Source organism: Corvus cornix, chromosome 2 (assembly GCF_000738735.6).
Source record: "Corvus cornix cornix isolate S_Up_H32 chromosome 2, ASM73873v5, whole genome shotgun sequence".
Lineage (NCBI taxonomy): Eukaryota > Metazoa > Chordata > Aves > Passeriformes > Corvidae > Corvus > Corvus cornix.
In genome coordinates this window covers 118,205,163-118,227,922 of record NC_046333.1, presented here as the reverse complement: position 1 = coordinate 118,227,922, position 22,760 = coordinate 118,205,163, and the positions used below count along the sequence as shown (strand labels likewise).

The following is a 22,760-nucleotide window of genomic DNA, read 5'->3' as shown; positions in this document are numbered from 1 at the left end:
TACGTTCTAATTTGTGAGTCCAAGTACATGTTAGAGCAAGATCCAGGAATGAACAAGTCATCTTTCTGTCTTTCCCCAGGTTCTGGTTTCCATGGCAAGAAACACAGACACAAGGACCAGAAAGAAGCCATGTTACATTTCTGACTATGATCCTTAATACCGACCAGGACCAGTCAATGGATCATACCTGGGAGCTGTGGAGAGGAATGTGTCTACCTTAAGAAGATATATCCAAAACTACAATTGGAATATCTGTGAGCACCAATCTCGCTGGTGGGGTGTGATGAGAAGCAAAAAGGGCCTTGATGCTGTGTAAGCACAGCTCAGCAATAACCAAATCATTCCTGAGTTCCCAACACTGTTTTCAACACAAGTGCAAAGCACAGCCCCATACTGGCTGCTATTAGGAATATTAACTCTGCCCCAGCCAAAACCAGACAAGTTAAGTATATTCCGCTGTCTAAGGTAACATTGGTTAATATTTTAGCTATCCTTAATGACTTCTCACAGTGGCTTCTCAACCTTGAATGATAGGGAGAGTCCTGAACAGATTCGTTTTGGGAAAAGCTCCTTCTCTCTCTGCACTTTAGTTTCTTAACAGATAAAATGAGGGGACCTATATTCTCAAGCCACTCTTTAAAATGTGTGGGTGCAAGGAACAAGCAAGCTATTAATACTGGAAAGTTGGCTAAAGGTTTCCTGTTCAGCGTCACTCATCTCCTCATCCCTCTTTCACCAAGTAGCACTCATCGTTTTCACTTGACAGCAGTCAGCCTCTTTTATTGTTTATCTTTGCATCTACATGCATTTAAAAAGTAGTAAATACTGAAATGATACACAGTGTATTAAAATAGGTAATGCACGTTGCATACCTAATGGGGGCTCACTTGCAGCACTGAGCAGAAGAGGAAAGGTAATGGGACAGGTAGGACTGGCATCGTTTTAACTTGAGAAGGGTGCTCCAGTACTACATACAGCCATGGGTATTGGGTAAGCAGGCTGGTTGTGACTGGGTAAAGGGCATGGAGGAGCACTCACTAGAAGTGAATGCACATGCTGACTACAGTAATTCACTTTGTTCCATTGTGGATAGAAATGTATACTGCAAGAAGTATATATAAACATTTGGGACTTTGACACTATATAAATGTATAAGACCAGAATTAGTCCTTAGTGAAATGATAGGAAATGCCATTGAAAACATGACATTGGCCAGGAGGTGAAGATGGCATTCACCCTGGTGTTTAAAATGCGTATATATTTTTTTATATTTTATTATTATTCTCTTTTATATGTGTCTGCTTCAGCCAGGAAAGCTAGAAGAGAGGTAGGTCCTAAATGCTACAAGCTAGTCTAAACCAAGTAATCATGCAGTGGTCCTCAGGGATTACCTAGAGTTCAGGTCCTTAGCAGACTAGTTAAAAATGTGTGTGTGTGTGCGTGTGTATAGACATTCTACTTCTGAAATCATAAGGTGAATGTGGATTGTCATTTATCATGTTCCCATCAAGCTACAATGTCAATGCTTTCCAATGCAAGTGACAAAAGATATTTTGCACTGCTTCTTCCATTAAGAACAGCCTCTTGTCCTTACATGGGTAATGCTCATCAGTACCCATGTTTGTATTTAAGTTACAAGGAATTCAATGTTAACCTCTCTTGTTTAAGAGACATAGAACAACCCAACATATTAGTACTTCATCTGATTTATTCCTTAATGTGTTGAAAGGTCCAGATCCATGCAGTTGCTTTAAAAACTCTATTAACAGAGTTAAAAGATCAGAAATAAAGATAGAAATCCGTTCCATTTCTTGTGAGAGGGAAGGTAGCAAAGGTGTGTGTCACGCAGCATGACAACAAGACTGAGTTCAGAGTTGGGTTATTTTATTCATTTTATATTCATCTCATGCAAAAGGTATTTAAATATAATGCATCAGATGATAGTTATTTTTTTCCCTGAAATCAGAGGAAGAATCACAGCAAAAGAAATCCAGACTTTTTTTTGTGTGTGTGTAATTAGCACAAGGAAATTAGTACTGATCTCCAAAAAGGGTATTTTTTCAGGTGCCTAAGCCCATCATTTAGTGCACATCCACAAAACTGCTGCTCAAAACCCATTTTTGTTTTTATTAGTAAGTCTGTAGCAAGGAACCTCCGTGCTGCCACAGAAAGTAAACTACACAGAACACTTGGTCTTAAGAGCAGAGTCACTGTTCTGAGTCAGTTTACTCTTATTGTGCTGGATTATGTTTGAGAGGTGTGAAGGTGAAGCAGAGTCTGCATCCAAGGTGCAGCAAGCCAGAAATTTTGTAGCTCTGTTCATGTACAACACCCCAAAAGACCATCACTGGGAAAGTACTTCAGGAACTTAACAGATCCATGTGCAAGACCTTGTTCTCAAAGAAGTAGAAGAGAGATCCCAAGCTCACATTTTTTTCTGTTGAAATTTGCTTTAACTTGGTGGGTTTTGATGTTTCACTGTAAGCCTTTTTCTCTCTGGCTTTTCAGCAATGGAAAAACTGTGATAAAATATCTTCAGAAGAGCATGCACTGCTACGGACCCAGCACAGAGCAGAGGAATTACCCATCTGAGTAGAGGTAGGTGCCCAAGCTTTCCTCCATCAGTGTTATCTAGTTCTTGCCACCTCAAGTGAGCTCTTATTGCACTGTTTTTCCTAAAGTGTTTAACTTTCCCTCATCTCCAAATAGGAACAGAAGCTTCTACTTTGGGGCTGAAGACTTCAGGGGATCAAAACTGAATGTTTTGACAATTGGAGCTTTTCTTTTTTTTTTCCTGAGGGTTTGGCATTGTCAAAAGGCTGTGAGGCTTTAAGTCACCCTGACAATTTTAAGTACGCTACCTACACTACCTACCACTACATATGGCTTTGGTTTGCAAACATATCTTAGGGAAGTGACAGTGTGCTTTTGAATAGCCCATTGAATTCAGCAGGACATTCATCAGGTTAATGGGTATGTCCTTGCTGACCCAGATCTAAGCAAAGATATCCTACCAAGATTTTCCCTTCTTAAAACAATGACTGTACTACAGAACAGCATTGAGACATTTCCATTTTGCTTTCATAGAAGTCCATTGTTGCTTCCTCTGTTATGTCCACAGATGGCATGATTTTTACTTTTTTTTCCCTTGATGTTTGTAATTCATTGATGTTATATAAATTTGTGAGGTGATAAGGTTTAAAAAATAACTAGAATTAAATTGCAATGTTGTTCTGGGATATTGGTACAGATGTTGACTCAGCAAAAGGCTGGATTCCCCAGTGCCATTCTAGAATCTGGGTTAGGAGAAGATTTATGGCTATGTATAGGTGTTTGTCTGGAACCATATGAAATATGAAAGCACACAAAGAAATACGTAGAAATTAGAAAAATAGCTGATATAAGGACTAATTTGTAGATCCTCATCTTGCCATACTGTACCATATTACTGAGTTTTTTATGATTTTGTAGCAGTAATGAGAGGAAATAGCTATTATATCAGAGATTTTTTTTTTTCTGATGCATGAAATGCAAGTTACAAATCAGTTTGCACTAATGGAATCCAGCAATATTCTTTGTTTGTGCTAGTAATTAGAAAGACATATTGCATCTAGCTCTGTTTCAAACTATTTTTCCTAAAGAATGACTGAATTTATTGTTCCGTCTTATACTGCAGCATTATTTTGTTTTACACTTTAGGGATGGGCACATAGGGTGGTACAGTCCAAAGGTAGAACTGGCCTCTGGTGACACTACAGGTATAAAACTGGATATCCTCAGCTTGCAGAATAGAATGTTTCTAATGTTTATATGTCTGAATGGGTTTATTGAAAACATATATAAATAAAGGTGAGTCTCACCTTCAATTTCTTCAGGATGGATAGGGCAGAGTGCAGACATTTAATTTCATGAAGTGAAATAGGAAGCCAGGGGTTTGTGCCTGTTTAATTCAGGTGACTGGTTAATTTCTAGATGAAAATTTCATAAGTTGTGATGAAAGAAAAAATTATTATAATTACCACTTGAGAAAATTGTTTTTGTTTGTCTTTTATTATAGAATATCTGTTTGAAGTGCTATGATTGAAAACATACAGATTATTTTAGTGTAGGCATCAATTTCCACATCTTAGGGAACTTTGATTTAGAAAGTTCAGGTTCATAGAATATCCTGAGTTGGAAGGGACCTTCGAGGATCATGGTACACATTTATCTCCTGTCTGCTGAGAGGGAAGTGTGTTTGGGTGTCTTGTGATAAACATTTTGGGAACCCTCAAAGACAATTTTTGAACAAGGTGAGATTTTTAGCCAATCTTGTCCAAAATGCAGGAGAATCCCCATCCTTACAGCTCAGCTTCTGTTAAAGTTTTATTGCTGGTAAGCGTAAGTCTCTTGCACTGATTGGCTGTTACTGCAAAAGGTGCCTATCAAGAGAGATGATGGTCACGGAAAGAGGGCTTTGAGTAGCAGGGCAGAAAAACCAGTTCTAACTCTACATGGTGAAGAGCATTATTAGTTAATTGGGTTACACAGTACATAAAGTTCCAGATGGAGAACTTTTTTGTACTAGATAGTTTGATCCATAGGTGTAATCAGGTGCAATAATCAAAAGAAGGATTTAAAACACCAAAGAAAAACTTGGTGGGACATTCACAAGTGAATGGTGTGTTTCTATTTCTGTCTTGGTCCTGCAAATATCCAGCATTAAAATATGGAAGATCCCAGGCTGCCAACTTATTTAAAGGTAGACAGATATGTTTTATCCAGGGAAAGGTTATAAATGAAGCAAGTTATTAAAAATAAGTGTCTCACTTTTTGCCAATGCTTCTTATTCATGCCAAAGTTAAGGTTTAGTGCTTTTTTCAGGTGGAGTATGAATGATGCTCTGAAGTATCTAGAGATGTCCCTCTGACCAGCCCTGACACCTTAGTCCTGGCTTCCTCTCTCAGTGCCTATTGAAGCTCATGACTCAGGGGACCAAGTCTTATGGGAATGTATAATTGTAGGCTTTGGCATAGAAGATAACATACAAACATAAAATACTCACCTTCTTGCCATGGTGTTCACCATGGAGTTTAGTAAATGATGTTTGTGGAGAAGCAGACACTTGTAGCTGATGCAGGGCAGTAGCTCGGGCATGGACACAGAGTTCCTACCTTAGCAGCAAAAAAAGCCAACCTGAAAAAGCACCATGCTGAATCCTGCCAAAGGCACTGAGGGCTGAGGCAGCTGACAGAGAAATCTGATGAATGAGACATTATGCAACTAAATCTATTAGCAGACCATGAGATACCTAAGCATCCTGACAGTGAAGGCTGCCCAAGTACTTCAGCTAAATAGATAGACACAATCCAATAATTTGAGGGGTCCGGTGAAAATTATTTCACAGGCTGTCTATGAAATTCAAGAACATAGGGTTTTGTTGCAAATCAGGTCTGTCTTAATTTAATGAACTGGTATTAACAAGCATCACATTCTACATCTTTCACTGTCTCTCAGCTGAGTAGTATTCATTAAAAAGAATATATGCAAATTTTAGCAACATAAACAGAATTTAAAATAAGGGATAACACAACAAACACTCAAGAAAGCTTTCTGTTTTCCCTTCAGGATGAGTTGTCTGTTTACTATATCCTATTCTTTAGTTTGTGCTTTAAAATCCTGGCACTGCATCAATTATAAAGAAAAGGCCACAACCTCACCACTCCAGCAAGGGTAATGGGAAGAACTTTTCCAGTGTTATCCCATAAAACAGACCTTGGTGAGTGGATCAAATTGCGTCTCCACTGGGGTCAGGAGGAGCTTTGCCTGAAGGGCAAGGCTGTCCTCTCTGAAGCCAAATCTCTTCTAATACATCAAGACCTCTTCACTGTAAAATAGAAGAGCAGATGCCATCTCCTTTCTCTGCTTCTCCAGGCAAAGTGTAAACCTCAGTGCACTCAGCAGTAAATTCCTTTAAACATTTACGTGAGCTAAAATTGCTACAGCCACTGACATTTACTCAACGTGCAGCACTTCATCCAATCACAGCTGCACGTATTGGATGGGCAGCACAGGTGGAGTGTTTACACTGTGCGCCTGAGTTTAGCCTTTTTTTTTTCTGTATGGTGCTCTGTTTCCTCTTTCTTTCCTTTCAACTTGGTCAATTGAGCCTCATCCATTGTCTCTTCCATGGCCTGTGAGAGCTGTTAAGGCAGTAGATCCCCTTTCTGATGAATGAATGATAGTTCCATTGCATTTTCCTTCTTTTTTCTTTTTTCTTTTTTCTTTTTTCTTTTTTTTGTATTTATGATTTAAGAGTTTATGTACCCATCCCCACAGCAGTTAGTGATCACAAACTTTTGTTGTCTTCGGATAGCAAGAACAGTAACTGAGGGAAACAAAACTACCATATTCCAGGTCCTAAGGAAACAAGATTTGCGGAGGATTTAACAGGAAAAACAATGCCTGCGGCAGATGACACACTTGCAGCTGTGGAGGCAGTAGTCCTCTGATGGTACGACAGAAAAGAAGGAGCAACAACCTCAAAGCACAATGACTGTTGGCAAGCTGCCATAAATGAACTTGTAGTCGTGGACCTTGAGGACCAAAGGGCCTGCAGTTCTCATATGTTTTAGGCCCTAGTCCAAATGAGCTCTGACCTCTTCCTACATAGAGGGAAGTCAGCAGCATTATTCTGAGACCATAACCAGAATGCATGCTTAGAAGTGCGAAAAGGAATTTACCTTACCAGCTGGAGGCAAGAGAGAATGAGGAAGGGAAAAGGAGCAGGATGTACAAATTTTATAGACAGCTGAGAAAAAGCATTGGCCTTGCTTTTTTCTCAATTAAAAATATTGGCTGTTTTAAATCTTTTCTTTTGTGATTTATTTGGAAAAAAATTAATTCATCAGTGCATTTCATTAAATGGTAGATTGTACATAATTTTATTTTACCAAATGAGAATCGGAGCAAAGTAGAAACTTAAGCTTAAAAACCATTCTTGTTGTTTAGGTGTATAATTCTTTCTCCTGCTTTGCATGCCTGGAACTAATGTGGCATTAAGTATATTCTAATTTTAAAGAATTTAATACATGCATAATCTGCTTTACAAGCAGAGATTAGATTTTTTCATATTAAAATAAATTGGGACAACTGAGAAGCATAACTTAGGGCATATTCATTTGAACAAAATAGGCAAAATCTTTCATTTTTTAAATGTCGTTTTTAAAGCATTGATATACTATACTTTAAAGAATATTGTGTGAAGATTTCATAGTAAAGAACTCCAACGTTCTGTGATATGAAAAGGAAAACTACAGCAATACAATTGAATCTTTGGGTAAGCCTGTATTTGTTATATGTATTGATGGTTTCAGTGTATTAAAATACAGAAATGAGTGTTTATATACAGTTGAGAACACCTGATTTACTGCAGAATTATTTGCTGAAAGCAAGAACAAACTCAGATTTGTGAGATATTCAGAAATATTTAGCAACTTAAAATGCCCTCATTTTGGGTTTGAGGTTGTAGCTGGATGTGACTCCCAGCAAGAGGGCAGAGCACTTACCTCTGAAATTAAGTTCCCTTAGAAAATTATACCAAATTCAACATCCAAAAAGTGGGGCATGGAGGGAGTAGTGGTACATCTCAGGGCAATTTTAGAAGTGCTTCACAGTCCCACTCTCCCCAGCATATTCCTTTGTTCTCTCTCTCAGTAACAGAAGTCAGTGTTAAATTATATGAGCAGAAAATAATTTTTCAGACATCAGAATTGAGCTGTGCTTTTGTTGCAGAACATGGGTAAATCCTACCAGACTCTGAATAGGTATGACATTTCAAGATTTAAATAGTGGAGCAGTATCAGGCAGTTGGAATACACAGGCACTTCCTTCAAAAGCTCACAAAATTCTCATCAAAATAAAAACATGTTCCTTTCTAAGAATAATTTAAAATTATTTGGTCTTCAGTGTTTGAGAGAGTCTCAGGTTGATACTAAAGGACTTTCAGTCAGCTTGGGAGTCTTTTACAGTGTGTACCATTTTATTTGCACCATATCTCTTTTATCAAATTAACACTAAAAAAGCTGTCATAACAATTTCACATACTTTTCACCTAAGTGACCTTCTCTAGAGTAAGTCTTGGCCAAGGAATAATATTACAGGCCTAATCCTGTTTCCACTGATGTCCTTTACAGACTTGCAAGTAAATACACTTGTTTCTGTCTCTCACAAGTCATAAACAAGAGCTTGACCTGACTCTCCCTCACATACCCACACACACACATACACACACACACACACACACACTTGCACCTAAAGGCACATCTACATACAGATTGCAGGAGTTTATGCCTCTGCAAAGTCACACACAGGACACTACCCGGCCTCCTAATTTTCTTGGCTATGAAAAGGCTGTGAAGTTCATGCAAAATTTGTTATGGAAGCAGCCTTGAGAGTGTTTCCTTCCCTGCTGTTTGATTGCTTTTGTGGCATACACTTGTAGTATCACCTTGTTTGGGCCTAATATGGGAGAATTTTGGATGCAAAGCAGATTTCCTACTGTATCTTCTTCCTATGAAGCTCGATCCCACTCCTCTTTTTTTTTACTACCATTTCAGAAAGAAAAGGGCTTTCCTTTCTGTTGCTCTACTAAAAACCTCATTATCAGGCAGACAGGGTGTGAGAGCTGGCTCTTTCCAGTTTGGGCACAGCAGGATCTGCACATAATGGCAAGGAGAGGTATCAGGCTGAAAGAGGTGGAGGCAGCCCCCGAGCCACGTGCTCAGCATTGCAGGGTCCCTAGCAGCCCTCCTCCTGCCCTTGATGCCCACAAGGCAACAGAGAGCACCCACCAGATGCTCTCGCTGACCTCAAAAGGCAGTAGGGGGTTCATGGCCAAGGAGCATCTCTAACAGGGCTCTGCAAGGCTACTTCAGGTAGTTTCCAGTCCCACATGCTGCAATGTGGGGTATGATGGCAGATCATTGCAGGCCAATAAGAGAACAAATATTTTCAAAATGACAGGGCAGTGTTTGATACTGACAAATGGGAAGTTAGCAGTGTTGAGCAGTCTCTAGGCCATTGCCCGCCAGAACTTAATTTTGCTGCTCTCCAGGAGGCAATGGAAGCAAGAGCCAGAAGCAGGCAGAGATGGTCCTTTAGTACCAGAGTCAGGCTAAGTACTTGCTACACAACTCTATCATATTTGAGGGGTGCTTAAATCTTAAAGTGCTTTTATTTTGCCCAATAGTCAAGTGATCACAATCTTCCCTGCAACTGGACCAGTCTTTCAGCGGGAAAGTATTAGTTTCCAAAGATGAGTAGCTGTCTTCTGCGCAGCAGCTGGCATCAAAATGTCTGGGTTTCCCTCTGATTTTCACATAAGAAGTGTCATGTATCATGTATCAAAAATCACAATTTGAATGCATTAAAAAAAAAAAATGTCACGGGTGAAGTGGGGACACACTTTTGTTTTTAGTCTTTCATGTAGAGAACATACATTTCGAAAAGTGGTCACCACCACAGAATGCCCTCCAGATCTCATCTTCCAACACATACAGTAGGTGCCTGCAGAAAAAGGGTGCCTTTGTTGCCCATGGGAGATTTGCATATGTCCAGAGAGCATCCAAACGGGGCACCCTCCTGGCAGTGCAGTTTTTGGAACAGGGTAACCTTCTGGCTATGTCCACTGGCTTGGGGCATCAATGTTTGTAGACCTGTTTTTAAGGAGATGTTTCTCTGGACAGAGGTGGGCACAAACTATGCACAAAGGAAAATGGTTGCTTAAATAAGTTGTGCTGATCATAACCTTTCTAAAACAGGTACTTTTTCCTAATTATACTTCTAATTATACTTAAACAGAGAAGCACTTTCTCTCTCTTAAACAAAAAAGGACAATTTGATAGAGAAGTGTGGAGGTGGTATATCCTTTTGAATAGTCTGTTCTGTATAAATCAGGTGAGAAATTTGGAAGAGATGTTAGTGGATTAGTTGCCATATGGAAAGCTAATCCTGCTGGTATCTCAGACACATTCTTCATTCCTCCATGAAACACTTAGCTTTAAAACCAGTTAGTCAAAGTTTATACATAAGTATAGTATCCATATTCCCATTCCATTGTATGAGTCACCTTTGCAGGTTAAACAGAAGATGCAGATATTCCAGCCTGTTTTGTAATTCAGATCATTTGTATGCATTGGGTAATGTGATTTATAACTATATTTGAACTTTGAAATAAAAAAGGGATTCAGAAAGGAGACACTAACACCTCTTTAAATATATTGCTTTATTGTTCATGCTGAAACCACTTGACCTGAGCAATACCAGGTTCTTTACCTATACAAATAAATTTAAAGCTTAATCTTTAATAGCATATACTGCAAATGTTCAAGAGCTGCTTAAGTTACCAAATTAGTATTAGGGGAGAAAGAAGAATAACCTACTTCAGCAACAACAACAAAAATAAACTACCTGCTTTAATTTAAAGTATTCTTAGAAGAGGAGGCATTTTTATTAAGTGAAAAAAATCTGGGGGAAAAAAAAGGTATTCAAAATAAACCAATACATTACTATGAATTATATTTGTAAAATATTTAACTGTCTGCTAGAACGGAAAAAACATAACATTTTTATTAGGCATACTTATAAATCATTGTTGAAACATTTACTGGTGCTTGTGGTAAACATCATTTATACCTACACCGAGCAAACAATTGTTGACATATTAATTTTTTTCATTATTAGTAAAATGACTGTTTCCTCCAAAATCTTATTTAAATCAAAAATGCATACATTTCCTAGACATATATATGCAATTATTATTCTAAATCCAGACAATATTCCTGTGTTTCTTTATTGACTTTTTTAAACGGCCTTTTTTCCATCTAGAATGACTTGGTTTTGGGATACAGCTTGGAATAAAGCAGCAACATGATTGCATGTTGTCAGTCTGGCATTAGCTCCTGCATTCTTTTAATTAAAATGTCAGTTTATTTTTATAGCCAATTAGAACTTAAAGTAACTTTATAAAATAAAATTTAGCCATCACGTGGTATAAGGTGCTGCACAAGAAGTAAAATTACTGGAACTTGGGTTCATATGGTTGCTTTTGAAAAAAGGTTTAAAACACTGTAGCCATTCTCATGCATCTATGCATGTGTATTTTCTGAACATGAATTGATTTTTTTCATAATGCCATGTCGTCATTTCCTTTGAAATACTAAATGGTTATCCTACCACTAGAACTACTTCTTCAAAACTTAACTTTAAATTTAAATAAAAAATGTTCATAAAAGAAAGCTGTATGTCCATACCTAGTAAAGATAGTGGATATTTTCAAAATGAGTCCCTTAAATAAAATATTTCTGTAGTGTTCATATAGCACTATGTATGCAAATATATATAATAAAAAATATACACATAATTAGTACTAGAGGCAAAATAATGTTTTGATATGCTTTTTGCATGTGAAGTACTTGAATATAGGACATTACATTGTCTGAGCTGTTTATGGAAGTTTTTTATATTAATACAATGGTTTGATTGCAAATCTGAGAGAGGCTTAACCTCTATAATGAATTGTGCTGAAAACAAATAAAACACAAAACACATAAAAGCTGTTTATCAGCAAAAGTACTTTCACTGGCAAAAGTCCTCCAAATCTTTTCCTTCCATAATCTTTGTTTTACATCCCTCTCAGTGAAATATCCTGTATAACAGAATATATTGTTTGTGACCCACAGAAATCCCATTCTGTAGGTAAAAATTTGAACAATTTTATGTGATATTGGATCTTACAAAAAATACTTATGAAATATCACAGAAAGAGTTTGTTTTTGAATAAGAATGACCTATTTTGAACACCTATGAGCTGTTTATTTTCAAAATAACTATACAATGTCCGTTTTATATTAACATCCTAATCATTACTAACGTGCATATTTGCTGCACACTCTTAACACCTGCTTTACCAAATAATTTAACTTCTAACTGTAATGAGAAAGCGGTATTTTGACTATTAGGGAACACCTAGGGAAGAAATCCAGCCTTAGTTACAGCATTTATAAAGCTATGGATAATTATTTTCAAAACAGTGATTAATAAGTGTCCATTTTCATGTCATCATTGGTAATAGATGCTATCTCACTCAGGCACCCCGCCATTCTGTTTAATACAAGGGTATCCTAGTGTAAAAGGGAGCTTGTCATACTTATCTCTAATGGTGAATGATTTCTCTCCCTCTTCCTGAAGACACTTTGCACCCAATATTCTCAAATCCTATCATGCTACAGGCTGACAAATAAGCTAACAACAATGCAGGTGGCAGGCTACATTTATGTGTAGGTGTATGTTCTCTAGAAGATATGCAGAAGATAACTGAATCTTTTTTTGCTTGTAAATTGGACAAAATGCACATAGGAAGAAATGTGCTTATGGAAAGAGATGCAAAATTTTTACATTTCAATCAAATATCATGCTCTGAGAGAAAAATATGCTTCAAAGAATCATTGCATTTTCAGAAAGTGGCAGAAAAATTAAGCATTGTTTTTTGTAATTACTGTTGGAATCCCTCAAAATGCAAAAGCAGAAAGGATCTGTCATTATACCAGTGTTGCGATTACTGTCTGTAACTTCTTCTGGGTTTCACATAGTTCTGCACTTTCTATGTTTAATTCTATTTTCAAGCAATTTTACTGTATGAAACCGACAACAATTTGTCCTGACTCATGGCTTAGGAGGAGCAGCTGATTAATCCCATGTCAACAGTCTTGACCCTATGCAGAAAATAGAAACATAGAAGGTCTGCTTAACAATATATCAAAGGTACAGTTGCTTGTATTCTCCCCTTTATAAAATTATAAATCACATGCAAATGCAGAGTAAGTTAGGACAGTGTAGCTCAGTCATTATCACTTTTACCCTTTCATCTTCTTACACAGAGAAGGTGTTTTTTCTTTTAAACGTTTCAGCGTAAAACAACCAGCATGTCACCATCATGCTTTTCTGTAGGTATCTGGATACAAAAAGGACCATATGTATTTGTTCATTGGTTTAGGCTCATCTGTTCCTGAACGGAGAGACCTGTACAGCACAGCAATCCCACAAAGCAAAACCACCTCGATTCTTTCCATAAAATGCTTAAATGGCACGGCTTGGTGCTGTAAGTGCTGACTCATGTGAGTAGGCTTTACTCTTCCGAGAAGACTTATTTGCTTCAGTCAGACCATTTATCCTAACGAGAGCTTGCAGATTTGGATCCTTCCAGCAAGGTGCTCAAAGATTATTTTTTCAGGGTGCAGAGTTTACAGGATATCCTTTTCAATTCTTAACATCCAAAAGCTTTCCAATCATCCCACAAATGTGCATATTGAAAAAATTATTCTTCCACTAATGCTTCTGCTTAAGTATGAACATACAATACCTGGTTTATATTAGTCTGTCTAAAATTGCTGGGTAAACTGGGTGAAATAAAACATACATAACAGTCTTTTAAAATGTGGTCAGGGCAAGAGAGAACAGAACATTTCCATTTTTAGTAGTGAAGCACAGTGACTCTCCCTAGCCAGTTTGGAAATACTTATGAAATTTTAAGGTCTTCTTTTCTATATGGCAGGTTCAGAAAAGAATGTGCTCTTTATTGTTGTAAGGTGTACGCATCTACGTAAAGGGGAAAGAAAAAAGGAAGAAGAAAAAAAAGGCAAAAAAATGTACATAACATAACTAAATAAAACCAAAATCTGTGGAAATCTTCTCATGTAAACTGCATAATAGCACTTCAAATGGCCCCTTTCTGTCATCCACTGTAACCATCACATTCCCATTTCTGCTGCAGTCAGGTGAACTGTCAAAGAGCTATTACGGTTGGCTGCATAGAATTCCAAGGAAAGACAAATCTGTGCAATTTTCTCCTTGGACAATAAATGGGTTTTTTGGTGTGACTAGGTTTTCCTAAACAATTTTGGTAAAGAAAAAAAGAGTTTTTCATTTTTTTCCATATTTTTGCATGTATACGATAATACAAGGGGCTTTATTTGGGCTGAAACCTTTACTCTGAATGTGTAGCCCTTTGAAGGATGCACATTAGCATTCCAGTATGTGGGTAAGATTTATATATTTTTTTCCTTTTCTGATGCATAATATAGCTTCAAGTAGATACTTAAAATTATATGATGGCATGTTATATTTTAGTGTGTGTTTTTGCACTATTAAAAGAATTGGTGCACATAAAGTAAAACAACGAAATGCATACACGAATTCAAAAATCATCCAATCTACTATTAAAAACTAATAGCAATGCTAAAATAATAAATGCATTTAGTCTTTCATATCTGCTTAAAGTACTGCATGCTCAGAAGTGAATACATTATTGTGATATGTAATACCACATCTTCTGATAAGGCTTATCTCATAAATAAAAAAGACGTATAAATGACGTGTTTCTGAATGGTTTTTCTTCAAAGGCAACTATTTTGTCCATTCTGGTGAGGTATGTTTTATAAGCAAAATGAGAGTTTGATTATGTCTTTCATATAGTTAATAAACACGTGGTTGTCAGAAACCACAATGAGGTTTCTTGCTGGTTGTTTTCATCTTCTATAAAAAATTAAGGTGTTTCAAACTGACCTCTGCTCTGTTGAGTCATCTCTGGTTTTTTTCAGTTCAATTTGCCTTACTGATCAGAAGCATAAGCCAGAATTTTTATATACTCAGAAAGAGGACAAAAGACAACTGATTCCTTTAATTTTTTTAAGTTGGATTTTTTTATTTCTTTTGTACATGATTTTGTTAAAATTTGAAACCGTTTTAATTAAAAAAAAAAAAAAAAGCAGTCATGGATTTTCATTATAATTCTTGCTTCACCACTGAATTTCCTCCGCAATTGCCTGCTTTTCATCTCTCTAAGTAGTAATTGTTAAATACGACACTCTTTGTATTTAATTCAGAGCTGTATTAAGAGTAGAAATTCAATTGCATTCACTGGTCTTACTTTTTTAGAAAATAAGATTTTAATTTGGTACTTCTCCTGGAAATGCTTTGTTTACTGTATTCCACATGTATATAACTGCACGTCCCTATACAATGTTAAGGGTATAGTCCCACAAACAAGTTTATCATTCACAGGGAATTGTCCCTGCTCCAAAGTGTTTATATTTATGATAAAAACTTCCATTTTGAAGCACTGTCATAGCATTCCTGAAAAATAAACCAACATGATGCAGATTAGTTGAAGAGAACCCAGCCCTTAGTCAGAGAGCTTTCTTCTGCTGTTTTCGATAGACAGTGTTACACGGGAAGGGTTTTTCTGTGTGCTAATCTGAGGATTCTTCCTGGTTTTATTTCCTCCATGGAGGATGTAGCATCTACAAAGACACCAGAATATTTTTTCTTTTTATTTTTCTCTCTTTTTTTTTTTTTTTTTTCTTACAGATAGTTCAGTCTGGAAAATGCTGTTTGCCAGTTTATTTGTTTCTGTGTTTTGTTTATAGGCAGAATATCATTCATTTCTGCATATCTGCTAGACTGGACAAATCAAGGTGACAATCCATGGTTAACTCTGTGAGGCCCTTTGTCCTGCTGCTTCTGAGGATTGAAATACAATGGAAACAAAGTGGAATATATAACCATCCAGCTGCCTTGTTGTGACAGCGTGGCCCCGCATTACAGTGCCTCAGCCCCTGTTTGCCTATCGATAGCCAGCCCATGAGATGACAATGCAAATCATGTGAAAGCTCCCCTGTAAAATAAAAAAATCATGTCAAGAGGGGGGAAAAAAGGTAGATCAGGCTTTCCTGGAAAAATAGAAACTCATAAAAGGCTCTGGTTTTGGTTCAATTGCTACATTTAGATGTAGGGCCTGTTTTTTTTAACTATGGCATGCTTCTAAGGGGTGCAGGTAGGCTCATGAAAGCGCACAAATCTATCATATGGTGTCTGCTTACGGGACTCTGCATTGATGTTACTTTTAAGGCACTTTATATTTCATTTAAGCATGCAATTAATCATCTTTACAGTGCTGATGTGACTGGCATCAGCAGTGTTATTTAATTAAATTTGAAATTATTGTACAGTAAATACAGGCTTCCAACTAGCCAGTCCAAATTAAATGCTGAGGTCTATTTCTTACCCATGGTGTTTCCAATTTAAATGTTCATCTGAAAGGTTACACTTCATGGGTTGAAATCATTTTTATGTTCTAACTGTTGCTAAGCCCAAAGATCAACTGTACGTGAGTCCTGTGCATCTATTAGCTGTAGGAATGTGTACACATTATCTATATTTCTCATATTCCATTTCATATTAGTGATTTTATGACTGATGCTCCTTAAGCACCATTTTTCTCCCGATACTTTGCCTCTTCTGTCACATCAGCCCAGGGCTCCTTTTGAAAAAAAAAAAAAAAAAAAAAAGAAAGAAGAAGGAGGAAGAAAGAAAGAAAAAAGTCTTTCCTCCATTTTGTTTCAGCGTGGTAATCAAGCAATTAGCCCACAAAATGGAGGTACTCTGCTCCTCATCCTGCGTCTTACTTCTGGTGGGCTTTACCTGCATGTAAGCAGCAGGCACAGCACTTTGCTGCAGAGCCTGTGAAATTGGCCCCTGAAGAGCGTTCACACGATGGCCCATAAGTGGCCGCTGCTTAGGGGGACTCTAGGAGGAGGGAGACCTTCCCAGTGGGATCACTGGAGAATTACGTACAGCACGTGCTCTACCTGCAAATTCTGCACGGGCTACATGAGGAAATGTGTGGCTGTGCTCCTTCTGCAGTACTGACTCCCCAGTTTTATAATGACCTGAAAACATGCACTGAGCCAAACTTTAAATAGTGGGAACATCATTGCTTTACACCATATATTGTCTTTCAAAAAGGAAAGAAAAGGAAACGAAGAAACCAAACCAAACCAAACCAACAACACCATTTGTTTTATGTTACAGCTTTCCACAGACAATTCACAACATGTCTAGCAAGGAATCAGACCAGAAATACTGTCTCACTCCTATCATATATATAATACAGCTTTTGAATACTGGAAAATCTGTCATCCGTTAAGTGCAGCTCAGGTCTTCTGTGTGAAAAGCACAAGCCTTTTTTTTTTTTTTTTTAATGCAGTGCTGCCGTGTCTGCACTTTTTTGAAATTGCATATTTATCAGGTTATGAATAATTTATGAGTGGGGAAGGGAGGGGGAGGGCTGGAAGGGAAAGGAAGAGCCGGAAAACATATGCTTGGGCAGAGGAATACCTTAAATGAATCCACTACCAAGTCTTCTGAAGGATTACTTGTAATTACATTTTGTTTTATTTTGTTTTGTTTCTCTTATGCTTCTCTTGGTCACCTGCTATTCCTATTGTGTTGTCCATTTGGCTGATTTGGCTTTTAGGGGGTATGAAGAGATTGGGGGCAGTGCTCTCTACGAGTTGGAAGATTTTGCCGTGGAAATGAATTGAGCATTTCTTTGACTTCTAAAGTATGGGGTGTTTAATAAATATTAATCCTTCAACTGTCAGACTGAATTATTGTCAAAAAAAGGCTGACATATTGAGGATTAATGACATGCTTCATAAATTAGAAATGAACTATCAGCAGAATGTCCAAAGTAGGGATCAAGAACAGACCTGATTTGTACCTTAGACCAGTTGAACATGTCATCCATGTCAGACCTGAGCTCAGACTCACAAAACAAAAACAACCCTCCCTCCCTCCCATAAACACACCTTCTGCTCTTCATGCACCAGGATCTGACATCTAGATCCTTTCTTCTTTAGGATCTGCAAGTACAGAAATTGCAAGATGGTCTCAGACACCAGATAATTTGATTAGAGTCAGATCCATATCCTTTCTTTGCAATTTTGTTAGAGGAAAATTGGGGGAGGTACAATAATTTCTGTTTAAATATCTCAGTGTCGTATTTTCCCACTATGAAAAATGCAACATCACAGAAAGTTGAAGACCTGGCATTATAATGGTAAATTTTAAAAATGGTATCTGCCTCTTCAAAAACACACAGAATTTCCAATATAAATTATGTATTAAAGCAAATATGTTTGTATAAAACAAGTAGCAGTAATTTAATATAAGGTGACATGATTTTTAGGAGAGGCTAATGTGTGTCAAAAAATATCGTGTACAGTCTTTAATCAAACTCATGATCCTCAGTTGATTTATTGCTTGTAAAGCTGATTTTACTGAATTTTCTAATTCATTAAAAGCAAATCTCTCTCTCTCTTTCTCCCCCTCTTTTTTCCTCTTGTGATTATTAGAGGAAAATTAAGTTTAATTTGTGTAAGACCAGATCTTTTTGGGGTGCCAGAATCAAACAAGCAGTTATTTGGGGTGCCATTCTTTCTCTCGGCACAGAGGTACACAATATGAAACTGGGCTACCAGAGTGTATAAAAATGTTTAGCTTAATCACTCCCTAATGACAGCGACTTATGTCCTTAGTGCAGTCGATTTGTTTCCTGGGTTTTAAAAGTAGATTATTTCCATGGTGCAGGCTTAGTGTAAGCTGTTGAGAAACCACAAGCACTGCACTTCAGCCTGAGTTTGGGACGTTCGCCAAGGGTAATCTGATTAAAAGGGCATTTTTTACAACATTGTGGTGCTTTGAAAATTCTGTGCAGCCAGATAGAGTAGGGCCAAAAAAAAATTGCTTTTTCAAAGCTAACAGTTTTGCCTGAGCAGAATTAAAAGCGTGATAAGCAGCATCACTGGAATGATTCTCTTCGACAGTCTTGCAACTGGATAAACAAAGCATCCGTAGTAACACATCTGTTACAGACCCACAAGCAAATTCATGATCTATTTAATGCAAGATTTTTGCTTGTTTGTTCTGCCTTTAATCACATTTGCTTGCTGCACAGGTGTGAGGTTCTGAGGCCTTGCTTTATCTATAAGAACGAAAATGTTTCCCTTTTTCTACAGTAGCTTTTGTCTTCCATGACGTGACATTTATAAATGTTCTGCCGTGAAAGTGGTTATTTGTGACGTGCTCTAAGAACCCGTGTTGGGTACCATATTCCTGAGAAGTTTAGCAGCTGTATGTTGTTAAAAGATAATTATCCCATCTCAAATCTTGGATTTCTTATAAGAGATAGAATGTAATACTAATTAAATATGTCATGTTTGCACACATCAGAACATACTCAAAAGAACTGTTCTTGTATAATTTGCCTTGTTGAACTACTTTCACATCCTTCTGCAGCACCTAAATAAGGAAGAGAAGGTAACAGAATTCTCTCCCCTTCTTCACAGCCCTGTATTTCTCTGAATGGCAAGTTCATGCTGGTCTCCACACGTGCTGATACATAGGACTGCTTACAGCCAGACATTTGTATACACAATATACTTCAAAGTCACTGGGTTCAGTGAGACTATACAACAGATCAGATTGGCACTAGGTTGTAGTATGACAGGCAAAATGAAATTTGTTTTCTGCAAAACAGGCTATTTGGTTTGCTTAATAAATATTGAATGACAAGACATGGTTTCTTATCTTCTACCACATCACATGGTTCTCTGGAAAGAGAAAAATATATAATGAATTAAACTGAATTAAATTTCCCAACTGTCTTGTCTTAATTGTATCTGCTGACTCGTAAGTGGAGCAAAAGTGCAATGTATCACATACTGCATTTTTTCCCCAAAGAGGCCTCAGTGATAAAATTACCATTATATCTGCTTCAAAATGAATATTTTTGTTCTGTTTATCTTTTTCCACATAGGTCAGAACATCTGTATCTTCCTCTGTGCATGTGGCAAAGCATGTTTTCCCTGTCGCCAGGAATGCCTTGACATTTTTTTATGTATCAGCATTTTAGAACTTACAACCTTAGGATTACTTTTAGATATATCAGTCACAGTATTAGTTGTAATGTGAGGTATAGGCACTGCTTTTACTCTAACTTAGTTTTACCTGTCGAGATACACATCCTGTGTTCACCCATCTATACATTCATACCTATACATACGAACACGTAATTATACAAAAGCCATTGCTTTCAGCAATGATTTTAATGCTATTCAGCATTTCTTGCTGCGCCCCTCTCAAACTTAGGTGCGTCTACATTTGTGAGATAAAAACACATTGATTTTAAATCTGGTGGATGCAGAGCCACAGAGTAATTCAGCCAGCAGCATTTCCAGCGTGAGGCTGCATGTCCCAGAGCCCTGATGGGCTGAGAATAGCTTTGTCAGGGCAGCTCGGCTTGGGAGCCTTTGATGCTGTGCTAAGTTCAGTTTAGAGTATTTACTGATACATGTCTTCAGCAACTGTCAAAACTGCTTGGAGCTCTGAGATCCAGGCTTTTTCAATCCCAGTGACCAGCCAGTCTCCCAAGGCACGAAAAGCTGCTTCAGGGTAGCCATAGCCCAGAAATTCACTTTGTGTGACCATAAAAAAAGGGGGTGGGGGGAAAGGAAATTTTGCTGGGAAAAAGGCTGAAGCAAGGTGTCATTGTGTCACACTTTATTTGCTGTGCTGTTACCACTGTTCCTCAGAAATGGAAACATAGCACAGGCAGAATTGATTGAGAAACATCTGTTTACTATAACTGTTTACTCTGGATGGGTCAGCACCGCCTGGATTTATGGCATACTGAATGTTGACAAGCATTTCTTTTTTTTTTAATCTTCAAATTCAGCATATACCTAATTTAAAATTTTCCTTTTAAGATTGAATTTTGTGCCCCTTAAAATGAGATATTCATGCCCGAAAGATGACCTGCTGTTCTCAGGGAGAGAAAGGCAAACCATTAGAAAAGAAGAGGATTTCTTGATAATCAAGGACACCTGTGATTCTGTGTTGCTTTCGAGAGCACAAAGACCTATAGATCTGCTCTTTCTTCCAGAGTAAAATGTCTGTGATCCATAAGAAGCTCCAATCCTTCCTTTTTCTCACCCCAAAGCGAAAAAGGGAAAGAAAGAAAATTATATTCCATCAGATCAGCTGCTCTCTGTTTCTTCTTTAAAAAGCTGAGGATGTTGCTATTTAACATAAAACCTTGTGACCTTACTGCCGCTGCTGCTTTGAAACACCAAGCTATTTAAAGATGCAAATTGCAAACAGAGGGAAAACATCAGAAGAACCTGTCTCGAAATTAGTGTGTTTGACTGTAAATTAGCTAGCTTAATCGAACTTGCAGGAAGTAGATTTTCTAGTCAGAAACCTGGTTAGAGATTTTGTCCACCGGGGCTATTGTCAAAGTGTACAGGACCTTTGGGAGCACAAAAATTAGGGCTCCATGTAACACCCACAGTATTGTGCTTGTTTTTATTTGCTTATATTTTAGACTAAAATCCTTCAAGACAAGAGCCTTATGTGATGCATTAATAAGCCTTAGTTCAGACAGACTGAGGAACTGCTGAGGTTTCAGGTCCCCACGTTCTTAGACCAAGGAAATGATGATGTTCAGTCAGCAAGGGCTGTATGTGTGCAGGAACGATGCTTATCCATTCATCCAAGCGTGGAGGGGACCCTCTGCAAACAGACTTCTTTCTTTCATCAAGGAAGAAAGACCTCAGCTGCCCATGTCACACTCCTCTATAGCACTGGGATTTGCATTGAGAGGAGCTCTATGGGCAGGGTGATTAAGATGAAGGAGTGGGACGGCCAAGCAGCTGCTGGTGGAAGCAAAGTGCCTCGGTCAGCATGCGCCCATCCTCACAACTCTGCAAAAGCTTCTTGGCCAGAGGGTTCTCACTCTGTTTACTAATTCCAAGACCTCATTGCCAGATCTGTTCAGGGACAGAGCGAATATAGTCCATTACCTTTCCTTTTGCAAGAAAGAGGAAACTGAAGCCACTGCTCCAGGTCTTTCTGGAAAATACCTGTATTTCTGAATGCATGCATACTTGTCATTTGTGACCAGTACATAGCCTGGAAATCAAAGGCATAACAAAGTAGATATGCCACATCCTGATGGTTCAATTTAAAAGCGCTGAGTGTGCCATATGAACACAAAAATGTTTTAAATATGAATTTTAGTAAGTCCATCTCCCATGTCTCCACCAGTTGTGTACGGCAATGTAATTTATTTGCATGAATTTGTGTTGCTTTCCTGGCATTAAGAATGGGAACTTCATGGTGCTACCACTGGAAAAATAACTTGCCAAGGTAAAGGGTATGTGTTGAGCTTGCAAAGCTCAAAGCTAAGGACCAAAGAAAAATCATTAGCTAATAAAAACATGTAAGGAAAATTTCACACAGAAATTGTTCAGAACAATGGAAGTGTTTGAAATTAGGACTGTAAATAATCTTCAAACAGAAACATCTGAAGATTCAGAATTCTGTTTTCTATTTTATCAGTAGGATTTCTGGACAGGTGCAGTTTGAAATCAACCAAGATGATGTTGTTAGGTGCCCCTGTTTGGATTTAGTAGTCTAGCCAGTTACTAAAGCAGCACACTGGTTTAGATGTTTAGTTTAATGGAGAGTTCTCAATGAAGAAAATGAGAGGTTTGTCTGAGTAAACGAAAATTAGCATTCTGTATTGCTTTGGAAAAGATGTAGTTTAAGAAGAGTAGAGGGTTTTTCCAAGTCTTATAGGAACTTGCTGAAAAATAAAGGACTAAATAGTATATTTGTGGAAGTTGATGAAATTGGAAATGTTTCATACAGAAGGTATTTTCATTAATATCTCCATTTTTCAGGTCCAGAGATTTCTATTGTTGTATCGTGTAAGAGTCATTAATTCTCAAATGATATACAAATATTTTACTCCTACTTTCATTTGATTCAGGCACTATATTGCCAACTATGTCCAAGAATGAATATATCCATAGAAGCAT

General features: G+C 37.6%; 1 long non-coding RNA gene across 1 annotated transcript; it reads left to right on the top strand.

Annotated features, from left to right (window-relative positions):
* Positions 1-83: 83 nt before the first annotated feature.
* LOC109145324 lies at positions 84-6,877 on the top strand. Its single transcript, XR_002046654.1, has 3 exons — positions 84-441; positions 2,509-2,598; positions 6,397-6,877. It is a non-coding gene; the product is annotated as an uncharacterized LOC109145324 (long non-coding RNA).
* Positions 6,878-22,760: the final 15,883 nt, after the last annotated feature.